The sequence below is a fragment of the Cupressus sempervirens genome, chromosome 3 (genome assembly GCF_028749045.1).
Source record: "Cupressus sempervirens isolate cs-2001-9-10 chromosome 3, ASM2874904v1, whole genome shotgun sequence".
Lineage (NCBI taxonomy): Eukaryota > Viridiplantae > Streptophyta > Pinopsida > Cupressales > Cupressaceae > Cupressus > Cupressus sempervirens.
The window spans coordinates 78763376-78779606 of record NC_143120.1 but is presented as its reverse complement, the minus strand read 5'-3'; the positions used below and the strand labels follow the sequence as shown (position 1 = coordinate 78779606).

Sequence of the window (16231 nt, the reverse complement as noted above, 5' to 3'; positions counted from 1 at the left end):
ATCTCATAGAGGCTAACATTATTTTCCCTATCAAGCACTCCTCATAAGTGGCTAATCTTGTTCCTATTAGGAAGAAAAGTGAAAAAATTAAACTATGTATAGATTTTAGGGATCTTAATAAGGCTTCTCTTAAAGCTCACCATTTCCTTCCTTCAATGGAATAGATTTTATTCAAGGTTAGTGGCTCCGAAAGGTTTTCTTTCTTAGATGGTTTTTTAGGATATAATCAAGTGTTAGTCCAAGAGTTAGATAGGTACAAGACAACATTCACTACCAAGTGGAGTACCTATTCTTATTGTAAGATGCCATTTGGACTAACCACTACAGGTGCAACATTTTAGAAAGCAATGGAGATGGCCTTCAAATGTGTGTTGGAAACTTTTGTGCTAGTTTACCTTGATGATATAATTGTCTTCTCAAAACATATAGTAGATCATTTTGATTGTTTGAGATAGGTATTCACTAGATTTAGAGAGTATGGTGTTTCCCCAAATCCCAAGAAGTGTGTATTTTCCAATGATCAAGGAAAGCTCTTAGGACACATTGTGTCAAGAAATGGGCTAACAATAGATCTAGAGAGGGTAGAATAAATTCTCACTCTATCACTTCCCAAACATAAGAAGAGATTGTAGATATTTCTTGGTAGGGTCAACTTTATAAAAAGGTTCATCTCTAATCTTGCTTCCATGGAGAAACCTCTCAAAGAAATGTTGAAGAGGAATCTGATGTTTACTTGGACTAAAGAAGGGAAGGCCAACTTCAAAGAGATCAAGAAATAAATTACATGAACTCCCACTTTTATCAATCCCAACTTTGATAGGGATTTCATCCTCTACTCTCATGGAGGAGAGTCAAGCATATCAGTTGTTCTAACATAGTTGAATGATGAGAATTTGAAATAGCCCATTACTTTCTTTAGTGAACGGCTTTAAGTTCATGAGGGATGATACAACTATGTAGAGAAATAGGTAATTACTATTGTAAGGGCTCTAAAAAAGTTTAGAGATCTCCCATCTCATAAAAAGATCTAACTTTTTGTGCCACATACTACTGTGAAAGTGTTCTCATTGAATAAGGATATCAATAAAAAGAGTGTTGGATCGATTACTATAGTCATGGAATATAGCATTGATATCAAGTTAACCAACCTTGTTAGAGGCAAGGGATTGTGTGAGTAGATGACTTAATCTTTTGAAACATGAGAAGAGGTTTCCCACTTGATTCAAGGTGAGAAACTAGTGGAGAATAAGGATCAGATTGATTGGTTGTGTAACATGACTACCTTTTTTTTATAGAAGGAAGATATTCCCAAGGTCTAGACAAAGTAGAGAGAAGACAATTTAGATTATAGGCTATTCCCTATGTCTTGGTTGATGAAATATTGTTTATAAAAGATTCTGATGGAGTCCTATTGAGATGTATATAGATTGATAAGATTAGTAGACTATTGAAAGAGTTTCATGATGGCGTTGTTGGTTGTCATTTATAGCCCAAGATCACTACGATAAAAATAATGAGGGCTGATTATTATTGGCAAACCCTTATTCAATTTCTATCACAAGTTTGTTAGGAAATGTGAGAAATGTGCTTTCTTCTTAGAAAAGCAAAGATTAGCTACCCTTCCTCTCCACCCTATTCAAGTTGACCAACCCTTTTCTCAATGGGGTTTATATTTCATTGGTCTAATAAACCCACCATCTAGTTATGGTCACAAGTGGATATTGGTAGCTACATATTACTTCACAAGATTGATAGAGGTAGTGGCTTTGAAAGATGAAATGAAAAATTAAATGGTTGAATTCCTTGATGGAATTATAGCTAGATTTAGTGTTCGATCAACTATCATATTTGATAATGCCAAATATTTTGTTGGGGCTCATATATGCTCTTAGGCTCTAGAACATGGGATATATTTGAGCACTTCCTCAAACTACTATCCCCAAGGGAATTTCTTGGTGAAATTCTCCAACAGGAACCTCATAAGAATCATGAAGAGAACAATTGAAGATAACTAAAGGTGTTGGCATGCCAAGCTAAGAACTGCACTTTGGGATGAAAAAATTACACCCAAGAGAGAAATTAGGAACTCACCTTTCATGTTGGTATATTGAAGGGAAGTTAGGCTTCCAATTTCACTTGAGTTCCCATCTCTTGGGATGACTCATCAGTTGGAGCTAGAAGATAATGATCCCATGATAATCAAGTTATAAGAATTGATTGAATTAGAAGAAAAGAGACAATAGGATATGCATACACTTGAGGTTCATTAGTAGTAGGTCAAAAGAAGTTTTGACAAGAAGGTTACATCCAAAAATTTTAGAGAGGGACACTTTGTCCTCAAGTGGGATGTAGATAGAGCTAAACTTTGTAGGCAATCCAAGTTTGATGCTATGTGGAGTGGTCCTTATGTTATCACTAGTTGTAAATAGACTAACACTTTTAATCTATCCATACTTGATTGTAATATTTTGCCAATTATAGTCAATGGAATTCACCATAAAATTTGCTTCTAAAGTGGGTTAAGATTTTCTATATATAAGTCAAGTAGTTTCCTATTTTTAATAAGTGCACAAGCATAGGCTTCTCTATAGGAGATAGTGAAGTTTTGAATTTTTGCAATTGTAGAGAAAACATATTTTTTGGGGGTTTTAGACAGCATACAAGGTTCATTTTTTGTGACTCCAACCTAATGGATTGCTTAATACCATTGATCTCATGCTTATCAAGAAAGCATCCCCTCCTAGTTACCAAAATTATTAGCTATTTTCCTCCCCCCCCCCGCCTTGTCAAAATTTGAACTTTTAAGGTGACAGACATGACCAATGGTGAAATTTTACTCTTCAAATTTATTTTTCCATGAAATTATAATGGGATATGTAAGACTTTTTCCTTTTCCTTATATCTGTAGGTCTTAATATTTATTGATTAAGGCAACTTCAAGCTTTAATAGATTTAGACCATGACTAGGCAAAAAGGTTAAGAAGTTTTAAATTGCGTAGTCATTATGTTAGCTAAGAAGTAAGAGTAGTAAGTTGCAATGCAATGATCATTTCTGTAAAATGTATAAGATGTTTGTTCACCCAGTTAGATGGTTAATAATTATAAGATGGAACTAGACTATGCCTTGATGAAATGGTTAGCATAAAGAAAGAATCTAGTGATCGCTTAGTCATAATGTTAAAGGAAAATCAATTAAGATAAGCCATGAACCTTTGAAGTCTTGAATAAGCTATAATGAAAGAAGTGGCTGCATGGCTGGAGAGGCAAAGGCCTAAAAGAAATCTAGGTATGCAAAGCCACAACTTCATGAATTACAAGCATTTGCGCAATCACAAATTTTAAGTTCAAATGTTAGTAAGATGTGGCAACTATGTGATTGAAGTTGTATAAGAGGTCAAATCATGTAGGTGCTTAGTCCTATGGTTAGTGATAAACAAAAAAAGATAGACCGTGTAGGTCACTATAGTTAAAGGGATAAGTGAAGGTAGGTTACAATGCCATGAAGGAAAGCATGCCTAGGTCAACAAATAGAAAGAAAGAAAAGATGGTGAGATATTTGATAGGCATTAGGCCACATGGCAAGATTTGGTGATTGACATTAGTTGACTGATGATATGGCTAACTTGGCATAAAACACACTATTTAATGCATATCTTTAATGGCAAACTAATTTTTGAAGCCTCTGTAACAACCCTTTGATGTTCTTCATGCCTATTTATTTTAGAGGACATTCAATCATTGCTCTAGGTTATCCATTTTTCTAACCATGTGGTTATGAGTTTCATTTCTATCAGAAATTATATGAAATATATGACTTTTCTACTTATGGACATGCACTCGATCAAATCTTCTTTGGATCAGCAATGATTGTTCATTGGGAATTTAGTGATAGTATTTGGCTTTGCTTCCAGTGGGTGTTTTCTCAATTATGCTTGAGCTATAAAAGATTTTTTTGTAAACCCTCCAAGGGTCAGTCTTTTCTTTGATTCTATAGAAGTTGTATTCTATGCTTTATTACTATCATTCCCGTTTTGCCTATGAATAAATATAATTCTCAATGATATATTCTTCTACTTCCATTAATATATCATGCAACATTTTTTTCCTTATATTGATGTATTTCCTTCATTCTTTAATTATATTTTTTGTCTATTTGTCTTTGAATGATATAGATTGAAGTCCCTTCCTTATACCATTTCATTGATTTTTTATTTGGCATGATTGTTGAGTCAAAGCTAAGATAGAATCTATGTATCTGAGGATTATATTGATGAACTATGCTTCCTTGGGTAGAGATAGGATTGAATAATACTATTTGGTGTATCACCTTTCTTAGATTATATTATGTAGTTTTCTTTCATGCATTATTTCTCCCTTTTCATCTCAAGAAATAGTTAGGTGCACCCTAATAGTAAGGAAGCTTCCCTTCTCTAGAGACTCAATCTCTAATTGCATAGTTCCACACTTTCAAGATTGCTTCCAAGTTACATACGGTTGACTTTAGGTAAAAACTTTAGGCAAAGGTGAAAACTTTTTTGTCATCAATTATTAACCTAGGATATTTTTCTTTGGGTTTTAAACCTTTTCACTTTTACCTTTCTCTTTTTATAAGGATGGTAATTATAAATATCTCCATTCTCTCTTAGTGCATTTTACTTTTTGAGAGAAGTTTCTCTAGTTTCTATTCTTCTCTTATGAAAATCTTTTGTATGCATGTGTTCATCAATTGAAAAGATTTTTATTGCTCAAATATAATAATCTCAATAGTTAATATTATCAATATAAAGATTATTTGATAATAATAAATATAATTTTTATCTCATCAATATAAATATTATCTTATTAATAATTATATTCATACAACCTTTATGGTCACTATTTTGTCTAAAGAAATTAGAGGACAAGTACAATAATATTAATATCTAGGAAATATTTTCCATGGCAAGTCAAATACTGATATTTGTAACTGGATTCAAATGTGTAGCTTATTATTTAGACTCATTGACTCATGCTTCATGAGTAGTGTATCACATGAACCCATATCTTATTAGAATTAATGAAACACTTTATACTCAGAGAGGTGAATGTTAGAAAGGCTAGGGTTGTCGTTGCACCAAAAGATTGACCTATCAATTCCTGACATAACCAATAGTCTTAAATAACCTGTTATAGTTTTAAAACTATAGGTTTCAAAAACCCAATGATGAGAGAAAAATACATCTAGGGGTAGCTAATTCCCATATTCAACATATATATTTAGACACTGGGGCCAACTATTAGGCTATACTCCTACTTTAGACTGCAAAACCAAGGTGGGTGAACCTTAGATTCTTTCATATGGCACTAGTTCTTAAAACATATAACTGAATTTGGATAAACTAGATTGAAACTCCAATTCTTCTATGATTATGAAAACAACATAGACATGAAATAGATAATGACATGACCTATGAACTTGATAAGTTAAGTGATCGTAAATCCCTTCAGCTCTTCAACATAAAAGGGAAAAGACTTTGATTAATATGTTGATTATCAGCAAAACCAAGATATGAACAACAAACATATAGATCATCTAGCTGATCATGCCTTATTTATTGGGAAATTCCATAAATCACTAACACACATCCTTGGATATCATTGATACATCCCATATATCAAGACTCCAGATCTATCCTATCACTTTTTTAATCAGACATCTGGTCAAGAATGAACCTCATACTCAACCTATCCTTCTGTGAAATCTAAAACCTTATTAAATATATCAAGCATTTACTTGACTCTTTGTTCCAACAACAAAATATATTAAGACATAAAACTTTAAGGAGTTACAACTAGGTTTAAGTTCTTTGTTTAGAAACCACAAAACATTATGGACAACAAATATAGGAGATAAGAATTAGACTAAAATAAACTTGAATTAGTGCATTTTATTTATTTCCTTGAAAGAAATACACGAGGATGCATGAAATTAACTCATGAAATATTTGAATAGATTAGAACTATCTATAAAAATCCATTAATTTTGTTCAAATACAAAGAGAAATGTTGGGCATGAATGGTGGGATAATAGCTATAGCTCTACTGAATAGTTTGGAAAACAACCAACCATCAACCACCGTAGAAAAAGAGAAGAGAAGAGACTATAAAGAATGGAAGCAATCCCAGATTCTCTATGATGCTTCCGTTTGTCCACTTGTTGATGAAGAAAATCTCTCTACTAGCTTCCTCTAACTAAATTTTGGATCTTGTCCTCTTGTTGTTGAAGAATGTTTGAAATATAAACCAACTATAAAAGATGCCAAATTTCTTGTTAAAACACATGTCAAAATAGCCACCCAATGAATTTAGAGGCAAAATAATACTCTTCAAAATATTTCCCCCCAAATATAGAGCCAACAAACTCCTATGTCTACAATCTAACTAAATTTGAAACTTAATGATGAAAAATACTCATTCTGCTGAGAATGGCCCCATTTTCACAAAATTTCTTATAGCTTTTGCCATTGAAGACCTGCATATATTTTGACTACAAATTTGAAAAGTTCATCTTCTCCCATTTCCAACAGTTATATTTCACTCCACATTTTGGTAAAAAATGCCCCTTTGGTGTGTATCTGAAAAATATGGCCCCTGGCCATGAATTTGCTTTAAAAAGTTGAAATTTTTTAAAAATTATTTGGTCTAACTATACAATATTTCAAATTTGAAACAATTGTTCAAATTTGAATGAGAACTTAGTTTGAAGACATTCTCATTTTCCATCTCACTTGGGTGGGCCCCAGATAACCCTATTTTTAATTTTAGAAGATTGAAATTCTTTACCTACAATCTCATAGTTGACTCCATCTTTCTAGACTTGTAATCTTACGCTTGTATCTTCACAACTTCAATCTTTTCCTTTCCCAACCATGCACGTTTTCATAGGTTCACAAATCTCACCTTTCACCTCTCTCAACCATATGACCATGGTGTAGCTTCGTATGTCTTCACTTTTACATCTCCCAGTCATACGATGGGCATAACATCTTAAATTCATCTTATAAGGTGCTCAATCATATGGTGAGCATGAGATCATAATAATTCATCTTTGGTCTCTCAATCTCATGATATTCATAGCATCTTAAGTCTTAATATTTGCCTTCCTGATCTCACACCAATTGTAACATCATATGTTTGCACTTGAAGGCCTTCAAACTCCCAATTCCTTGCAATATTTCAACTCTCCATATTCTACATCCTAAACTAAAAAATTTTCCTTTGAAGGATGCCATGTGTCAACTTGTTCATTGGTTGCTCCTTGGGTCAAAATTTAGTTGACTTTATTGCCAACTAGTTGGATGGGCTCCTTTATGCAAATTTTCTACCTCAAAAGAGGTGTGTCTCTTAAGAAACTAATGGATGGTGTGTTGTGGTATTTATAAACATAAATGCATGATCACTTAAAGAATGTGGGATAAAACATCAAATTTCTTCCTCCATTTTGACCTCTCAATTGAGTTATTCCTATGGAAGCTACCTAAACTTGGTTTTAAATCACACTTTCACAGGGAAACGTGACACTTTTGGGAAAGAAAATATCTGGCTTTAAAATAAATTGATCAATTTAACCATTGCATCCAACATGAATGCTCCATTACCAAATTTATCAATATGAAAAATTTGACAATAGAAGTTAATACCATCATCATGCATGTTCATCAATTTATAACATTGTTCTTTGACTAATCTCCATGCTCCCTCTATTCAGTCAAAGATTAGATATTTAGTTTGAATTTTTAATAGGGCACCCTTTTCTTATCTATTCCATAAAATTTTCAAGGCATCCCTAAGATGTCATCTTTATAGGAGTCACTTGACTTCCTCTCTTAACACACTAACAGGCTGTATGGGGGCTATGAATTGCATCTTTATTGGCTTGGTGTCTCTCTACACCCTCCCTTGCTTTGCAAAATAGATATAGGAGAGTTGGGAGAGGAAATGGAGGAGGATAGAGGGCATCTAAAAAATTTATACAAGGAGGCAGAGGGTCACATAGAACTCCACCATGTGGGATGTTGCATCTCTTCTATGCTTGGAATGAGAGATAACTAAGAAATTAACTTGTCATTTAGTTTTTGACATCTATTGCATTAAGCCATGATGTATTCTTTGTGTCTCTTTTTCATTTAATCTGTTATTATTATCATCATCATTTCCTACATTTGAACATTGTAACAATGTATTTGAAGGCTAAGATGATGCGACATTATGAGTAGATATACTTTCCCCTCCAAAATAGTAAATGTGACTATCAATTTGATAGTGAAATATCCTTGCTAGATTACTATGCCTTTTCCCACTTTAAATTAAAAAATATATTTTCTTCCCAAGTAGTATCAAATATGTCATTAACATCTTCAAAAATCTCTTCTTATTACACATCCACATAAGGGAGTTCTTCAGACAATTGCAAAGAATTTGACTTTTCTAACCTCAAATACCTAACAATATTCATGTTTCACCCACTTCTGAAATTACATCATTCTTTATCATCCTTGGTACATGATGTAGTGCAAGGTAGGACAATCCCCAAAAGAGATGTCTGAGCCCCTAGAAATAACTACATAGAAAAAAAAAACACAAGATAACAACAATGCAAGATTTGATACCAAATCACAACTTTATTTATGAAATAATTGTTTACATGCAATATGCTCAACTATAAGGCCTTTAGGGTTAGGGCCAAATACAACAGCAAACACAATAATAGTTCTACAAGATCCCACAATATCCAACTTACAACACTAATCCTAGCTAGTCCAAATCTGCATTCTGGTAGAAACCTCCAAGGAAGATCTCAACTTGTGCTTGCAAGCCCACCAAGCAATCTACTTGTTTTCCAAGCCACAGCTAGTAGCTTTTCAAAGTTCACTCCTCCACTTCATCTCCTTCTCTATATCGGATGATCATATCTAAAGACTCCACAAGACTCCTTACTTATACCCAACTAAGCCACAAGTTGGCCTAGCAATTACAAATTGAATAAAACCCCTTGTATTAAATATATATTTAAGCCACAAGTTGGCTCACAATAAACATTAAATACAAAATTTTAACCCTTGCATTAACGCATAGTTAAATTGTGACACCTGTAAGAAAATACTTAGGTCAAGCCCTAAGATTACAACATAGATTAAATGTACATAAGAGAGATAACTAAGGCCACTCATAGGTCCACACAAAATCTCAAATTGATCCACATCATGAGCACATGCCAAATGCACCAAGAACTCTAGTTGGCACCAACACACTACCGAGTATCAGCAAGCTCTCAAGCATTGTCAAGTAACCAACACATACTGAGAAGCTAACACATGTTGAGAAAATACATGTCAAGAACAATAATGAGTGCCAAGCAATAGTACCTGTTGAGCTCTTCAGTGATTAAGCCCCTTCAATGACCCAATACCTTGGCTAATACTACTTTTGATAATGATCGAGCACCACTCCTTTGGTGACCGAGTCCACAACTCCAAAGCCAAATACCCCCAACATGCAAGATCAAAAGAAAGTTGAGGAGGCTCCTACATTAGTACATCCCTTTTTGCAATATTCAAAATGCCTTCACATACATTTCATCTTATCAATATAATAAAATCTGTCTAGACACAAAGCCACTAGTAAATTTTGACCCATTTTTTGATGAAAATTGGTCAAATTTTTTACCCATGTTGGTCAAAGTTGCAACCAAGTGGTACATCACAAATTTTATTATAAAAAATTAGATGAAACCTAGAATTGGTTGAAATTTTGACTAATCTTTGTCAAAATGCTAGCCAAGATTGGTCAAAATTTCAACCAATTGTTGGTTAACATGGATACCACAATGACAAGGATGCCATACTCATGACCAAAGAATTGGGCAAAATGCTAGCCAAGAGTGGTCAATTTTTGACCAATCTTTGGCTGAAATAGTCACCAAAATGACAAGGATGCCATACTCACAACCAAAGAATTGGTCAAAATTTAGACCTACCTTGGTCAAAATGCCAACCAAGATGGGTCAAAATTTTGATCAATCTTTGGTTGAAATGGATGTAGTAAGGACAAGGATGCCATAATCATAACCAAATAATTGGTTGAAATTTTGAACAGTATTGGTCAAAATGCCAACAAAGATTGGTCAAAATTTTGACTTATATATATATATATATATATATATATATATATATATATATATATATATATATATATATAGTAGATGATGCATGGTAATGCATGTAGATGGATGGAAATAAATTTGTCCACCTTTATTTAGAATAGTTGGGGCCTCTACCCTACCATTTTATAGGCAAACACAACACTTGCCTATAGAATGGTACCCCCCCTCCCACACATTATCATAGATCTATCCTCTGCATGCACGCACCACTACACCGAAATGACTATCCACCAGTATGAACTATAGGGGGAAATAGGAAGGGTTCACCCCTATAATTCTATGGAAACCAAGGCTAGACCCCCTATAGAGTTATGGCTAGAACCCTAGCAAATCATAGGTTTTAGCTAGGCCCCTATTATTCTAAAGGGGGTGGGATCTGGAAAACCCTTTGATTGATGGTTTAAAATGAGTGATGATTGGTTATGTGTTTAAAAAAATAAAACAAAGGTCCCAGGATAGAAACAAATTGAGGTATGAGAGAACAAAAACTTGGCAAATAAAGCACATGTGAAAGCCTCCAAAAATAACAAAGAATAATTTAAAACATACCATTTCTTTCATCTTCAAAGTGAATGTATTTACATCATATAGATTCACCTTCATATTAGTAATGAGATCAATGAATGATTTGGGGATTGTTAATCCTTCTGGAAGTTGTTCATTATTTTCTTGCCAGAGAAGTTGGTATATGTCTCTTCCTATTCTCTACAAACTACCACATGCTCTATGTTTAGATTCAAATAAGTGAAAAATTCCTAGGATAGAAACAAATTAATCATTCCTCATTACAATTATGTGAATAGAATTGGTATTTTAATTTTTATCATTAATTTTTATATGAATGGAGCTTCTTAGCACATCTTAAGCAGCAACAAGAGAACACAAATAGTCAAATGAGTTATTGACTAAAACATTTAATATCATGAGAATTTGTATCTTAATCTATTATTACTTAACCTAATCAAAAGAAGCCATAAAGTACCTAGATCATGTAAATATACATTTTATTAGTGATTTGTTTAAGTGATAAACTTAATTTCTATGTACCTCGTAGAAAAGGAACTTCACTTCTAATGAGACTCCTAGTATTAAAAATCTCTTAAGAGGATGGCCTTTGAATTGATTGGAGATATGTTCTCATACTTCTGGCATTTCTGCAAAGTTTAGATTGTTATGGAGTCTACATGCAACATTTGAAATTATACTTACTCAAAATTTAGGTCAATGATTTAAAAAAAATTAGGTTCATCAAAGACAACTCTACAATAGGGATTTGCTTCTCTAGAGCCTATTTTAACAAAGCAAAATAGAGACATTCTATAAATTTTGTTGTAGGATTTGGTATGATGGTTGTGTCAGTTCATTTTACTTTAGGTTTTACCAAATCTATATAGGTAATTTAATGAAGTTTAGTAGTTGTACATAGAATTTGGGAAGATTTGTCTTGTGATAAAGGGGGGGTTTCATTTTACATTTCATTACAAAATTTAGTATTTTATCATATCCTTTCACACTCCTTCCCAAGGTCTCCAGTTGGGCTTTGGGTAATATATGCTTTTTTCTTTGAGATATTATAACATATATAGGCTTACAAGATCCCAATAATTTCCCTTGATTTCATGTTTCTACATTTCACATGCATGCAAGATAGGTGGAGAAACCAATGTTTAGTATAGAGTACATTTTGATTGTATTCTTTGATGGGACTAAAGCTCAGATAGGTAGTGGAGCTAGACCATTTTTCGGTAGTCCCACTCTTCGTGTAGAGGAATAACTACTTTCTCATCTAGAAACAACTCACTCAAATCTCATGTTGATCTCCTTTTAACTTGGCAGTCCACAACTATGACTCATTTATCTTAGCAACAACAAGTTATCACAAGAGACACCTATAAGTTTAGAAGGATACCAGAAGTTGGAGATCCTTGACTTAGCTCACAATAATTTAGAGGGGATGATACCTCCTCAAGTCAATATCAGCCTTGGAAACCTACAACTCTACCTCAATATTTCATGGAATTCCCTACAAGGGTCATTGACACACGAGATGAGTAAAATTTTGATGTCTCAAGCCATTGATAAATCAAATGTGTTTCTTTCCATCATAATGCATACCTATGTAACAAAAGTATAGAGAGGGAGAGTTACAAAGCTACAAAGTATTTGAACTACAACCCTAATGAAAAACAAATGCATTTAGAGTTAGCAATGTTGTGGATATGGTTATAAATGTAACATTGAAAGGAAAATCTTTATAAAGAGTGACTAGAATTTTTTAATGTTGTGTGTGTGTTTCACGATCATGTTTGGTCATTTCTTCTAATGCCAAACATTTAAAATTTTTCCATATTATGGCACTACCAAACCATCATATTAACTATCTGGGGAAATTTAACACATCAAGTAAACTTACCCACAAGTTATTCTGATTACAATGTCCACTGTCAAATCATGGAAGTAGGATTTTAGACCATATTCATATTGCATCAATCATATAAAAAAAATGTAAGTTTGTTGATGAAATAGAAAAAATTATACAAATCCAAGCTTTAAAATCAACTTAGAGTAGATATATGAGGATATTTAGATAATGATTTTTATTTCTTCCCCATGCCCAAAAGAAGAAAGCTAACTGAGATGCATTGTGTAAAATGACTATTCAATGACTACAATTTGTCAAGAAGTCAAAGATAAAACAAATGAATCTTAAGAAGGAAAAAGAAGCTTGTCTAACTTGAAATAAGGTAAAATGAATGAGATAAAGAGTCAACTTTGGTTGACTAGACCAAAATAACCTATCATTGGGCTTCACCACTAGAGCTGCTTGCACAACAAGATTTCTATCTTGAATATGTAATGCCATTCTAATTGTTATAACTTGTAGCATTGTTCCACTATCAAAATAATATGTAAGAAAAAGTATTTTTAGTCCTTCTAAAATACTATTTAGAAATTAAACAACTGATACATTCACATTTCATGGTTTTAAAAAGGGATGTGATATTTTTAGAATGATGTGTGCTTAAATAGTTTAAATGTTCTTATGAGATAAAAATATAATGCTATGGATGTCTTGACTTATTACTATCAAGTTGGTTATTTTGTATCATTAAATATCTCAAAACTCTTCTGCACCATTAGTTATATGGTCCATAAATGGAGATTTCTAGTGGCATTCTTTTCACTAATGAAAAACATGACACTTTACTCCCCAATGCACATATTCATAAAGCACTATCTATCATGGCCCCTAGCATGACACCTAGGTTAGCTTCTAGATTTTTGATTTTTAAAATAACCCACACTTGATATTCACAAAGTCCCAAAATGCTCCAAGCATGGAGGCACAGAAGGGAAGGCCAACTTTGAATGAAACACTAAAAAAAAATAGTCATGGCATTCAATCTGCCTCCAAGGAGTGGAATTACAATATCCCTCATGTCACTAGCTTTCTATAAACTTTGCCTCAACATGCAATTCAAATCAAGTGTTCAACTTTCACTTTTTCCATTGGTAATCCTTGGGAAGATGCAGGGTAATTGTTACCAATAGCAAGCATCCACTATTTCTATGTCATATTGATTTCGTCTACTATGCCACTTAAAAGGTTTGATCATTAAAGAAAAACCTTCTTAAATTTAGTGATATACAAGGAGAAAACAAAAATGCATAACCAATTGTTCATGGAAAGGGCCTCCAATATGTTATATGTGGCATAGGTCAATTGGGATGTCTAGAATATTAGCCTGGGCCATACCATCTATATTTAGTTCAACAAAAATGGTCGAATCAAAGAAATCCATCCTTCCTAGCTCAGTGATATATGTTGCATGTTTCAATATCGAGTACCTCATGCTTGGATTTATTGCTAAACATGTGTATTCAATGGTTTGAATCCTTAAACTTTAACATGATCTTCTATTTCTGAGGGTTTCTACTAACAAACCCTTTCATAACTTTTTGAAGGTAGGGTTATCTTTATATAGTCCTTGAGAATCTCCATTATATTTCTATTCCTTGTAGTTTATTTTAGAATGAACACAAATTGAATTCAAAGGTAATATGATTTTCTTAAAGAGATGAGCGCATTCTTAAATTTCTAAACTACAAGAAAATTCAAAATTGGGTGAAGAACCAAATTTTGTTTCATTGTTATTGTTACAATCTAGATCTAAAACAAGTTACAATAAATTGAGTTGCTTTAGATAAATAGATAGGACATATTGTACTCAATCATTTTTGGGACCAAAAAATTGAACTCTACTAGATGTATAAAATGAGACCTTCACAAATTACTTATTCTTGTTAGGTACAAAGAAATACAACATCATGCATTATGATGACTATCTGATGATCATGTTCAATAGCTTAATGGTGATTACTTCAAATCCTTATTGTTTAGTGCCATATCCAATAGATTAAATGCATGGCATAATAATAAATATGATAGTACACATCAAATATGTCTTTATTCTATCATGAAATTATGTTAGAGAAGAACAAGGATGGCTGCTTAAGGAGTACAGTTCATCCCACTACACCATGCTACCTTCCTTGATGATACATGATACATCAAAAGACTTGGTGGCTACCAAGAGAAACCCAAACTCCAACCAACTAACACTTATAACTACCTAGAAGTGACAAAAAACTTAACACAAATAATTAATATGCAGTTAGATGGCCAATATTTTTGAATATAACAATAAACAATATATGTTGACTAGACTTATCTTTTGAATCTTAGTAGTGTATTTATGGTTTTTTCTAATGCACCTAAGATGAAACCTATAACTGCAATAATTTAAGCCTATCTTATGGTTGATATAACTCCTCTAAATTAAGTCCATCTTAATGGCTCCTTACACTATCCTCTATGTTGACTAATATTGTTAGCCAATGAAATCCATCTTTTCTAACCAAGGAGGTCTAACAATTCTATAAAGCCATGTGGTTGTTGTTGATTTTATTTGGTTAATTCCTATTTTTTCTTGAGAAAAATATTTGACTAGAATTAAGAGAGAAAATCATATGCCAATGATGGTTCTATTTTACAAGATTTTTAACAATAATCTCATTTTTCATTGCAAATTTGTTAGAGAAATTATTGGTTAACATTAACAAGTTTAGGAAAGACATGAATCTTCTTGTTCTGACCAACAATGAAAATACCACTTGTTTGGTATAGAAGTTAGTAGATCAGTTCAAAGGCCAAGTATGCAGTAATTCTATAGGAGAAGATAATGTGCTTGGCACAGAACCTTAATTTTCAAACTATCCACAATTTTTGGAAAAATTCCACTTGAATATATCTAAAATAAATGATGGAATACTTATTCTGGATTGTGTTCCTATTTTAGATCCAAAGATAACATTTTATAATTATACACATTCACAATATCTTCAATATGTGAACGACAGAAAATTTGTGTCAACTTGGGTTGCTTCTGAAGATAGTTGGTTTGTGCTAGTTCTTGCTACCAATACAACTGGTGGTAATTTCCAAACTTATAGCAGAGGCATTTTACATGATGTTAATAAGTTGTTGTCCTTACTACCAATCATGGGGGCTTTACATCTAGTAGCCTAAAAACCAATTGGTTGATTTTAATTATTTAAAATCCATTTAGTGTGATATGGTCTAAATATCACATTCCATGTACTAAGAACAATATCAATGCCCAAATCTACTAAGCCCAAAGCCCACATTTTAGTTTCTTTGGGCATTGTGCTCTATTCCACTTGTCCCAATTTTTTTTGGGATGACATCATTCACATTAAACTTACTCATGTTTAGTTTCCAAAAAAAATTCTATCAAATCATTCTATCTAATTTTAACATTCTAGAAGTTGACTTTTATTTTCATTCTACTTAATAATTGAATTGTGTCCTTGAGCATAATAATTTTTAAATTCAATCTGAAATTTCTATTTTTTGTATACCTTAGTTTTCGCCTAAAAAAATAATGAAATCTACATTACAAGACATGAACAATATTTATTGGTTTTGAAGGTAAATTAGAAGACAAA

General features: G+C 32.7%; 1 pseudogene; it reads left to right on the top strand.

Moving 5' to 3' along the window:
- The window catches only part of LOC149564862 (putative GPI-anchored protein At3g06035 pseudogene), a 32808-nt pseudogene extending 17017 nt beyond the window's left edge, over positions 1-15791 (top strand).
- Positions 15792-16231: the final 440 nt, after the last annotated feature.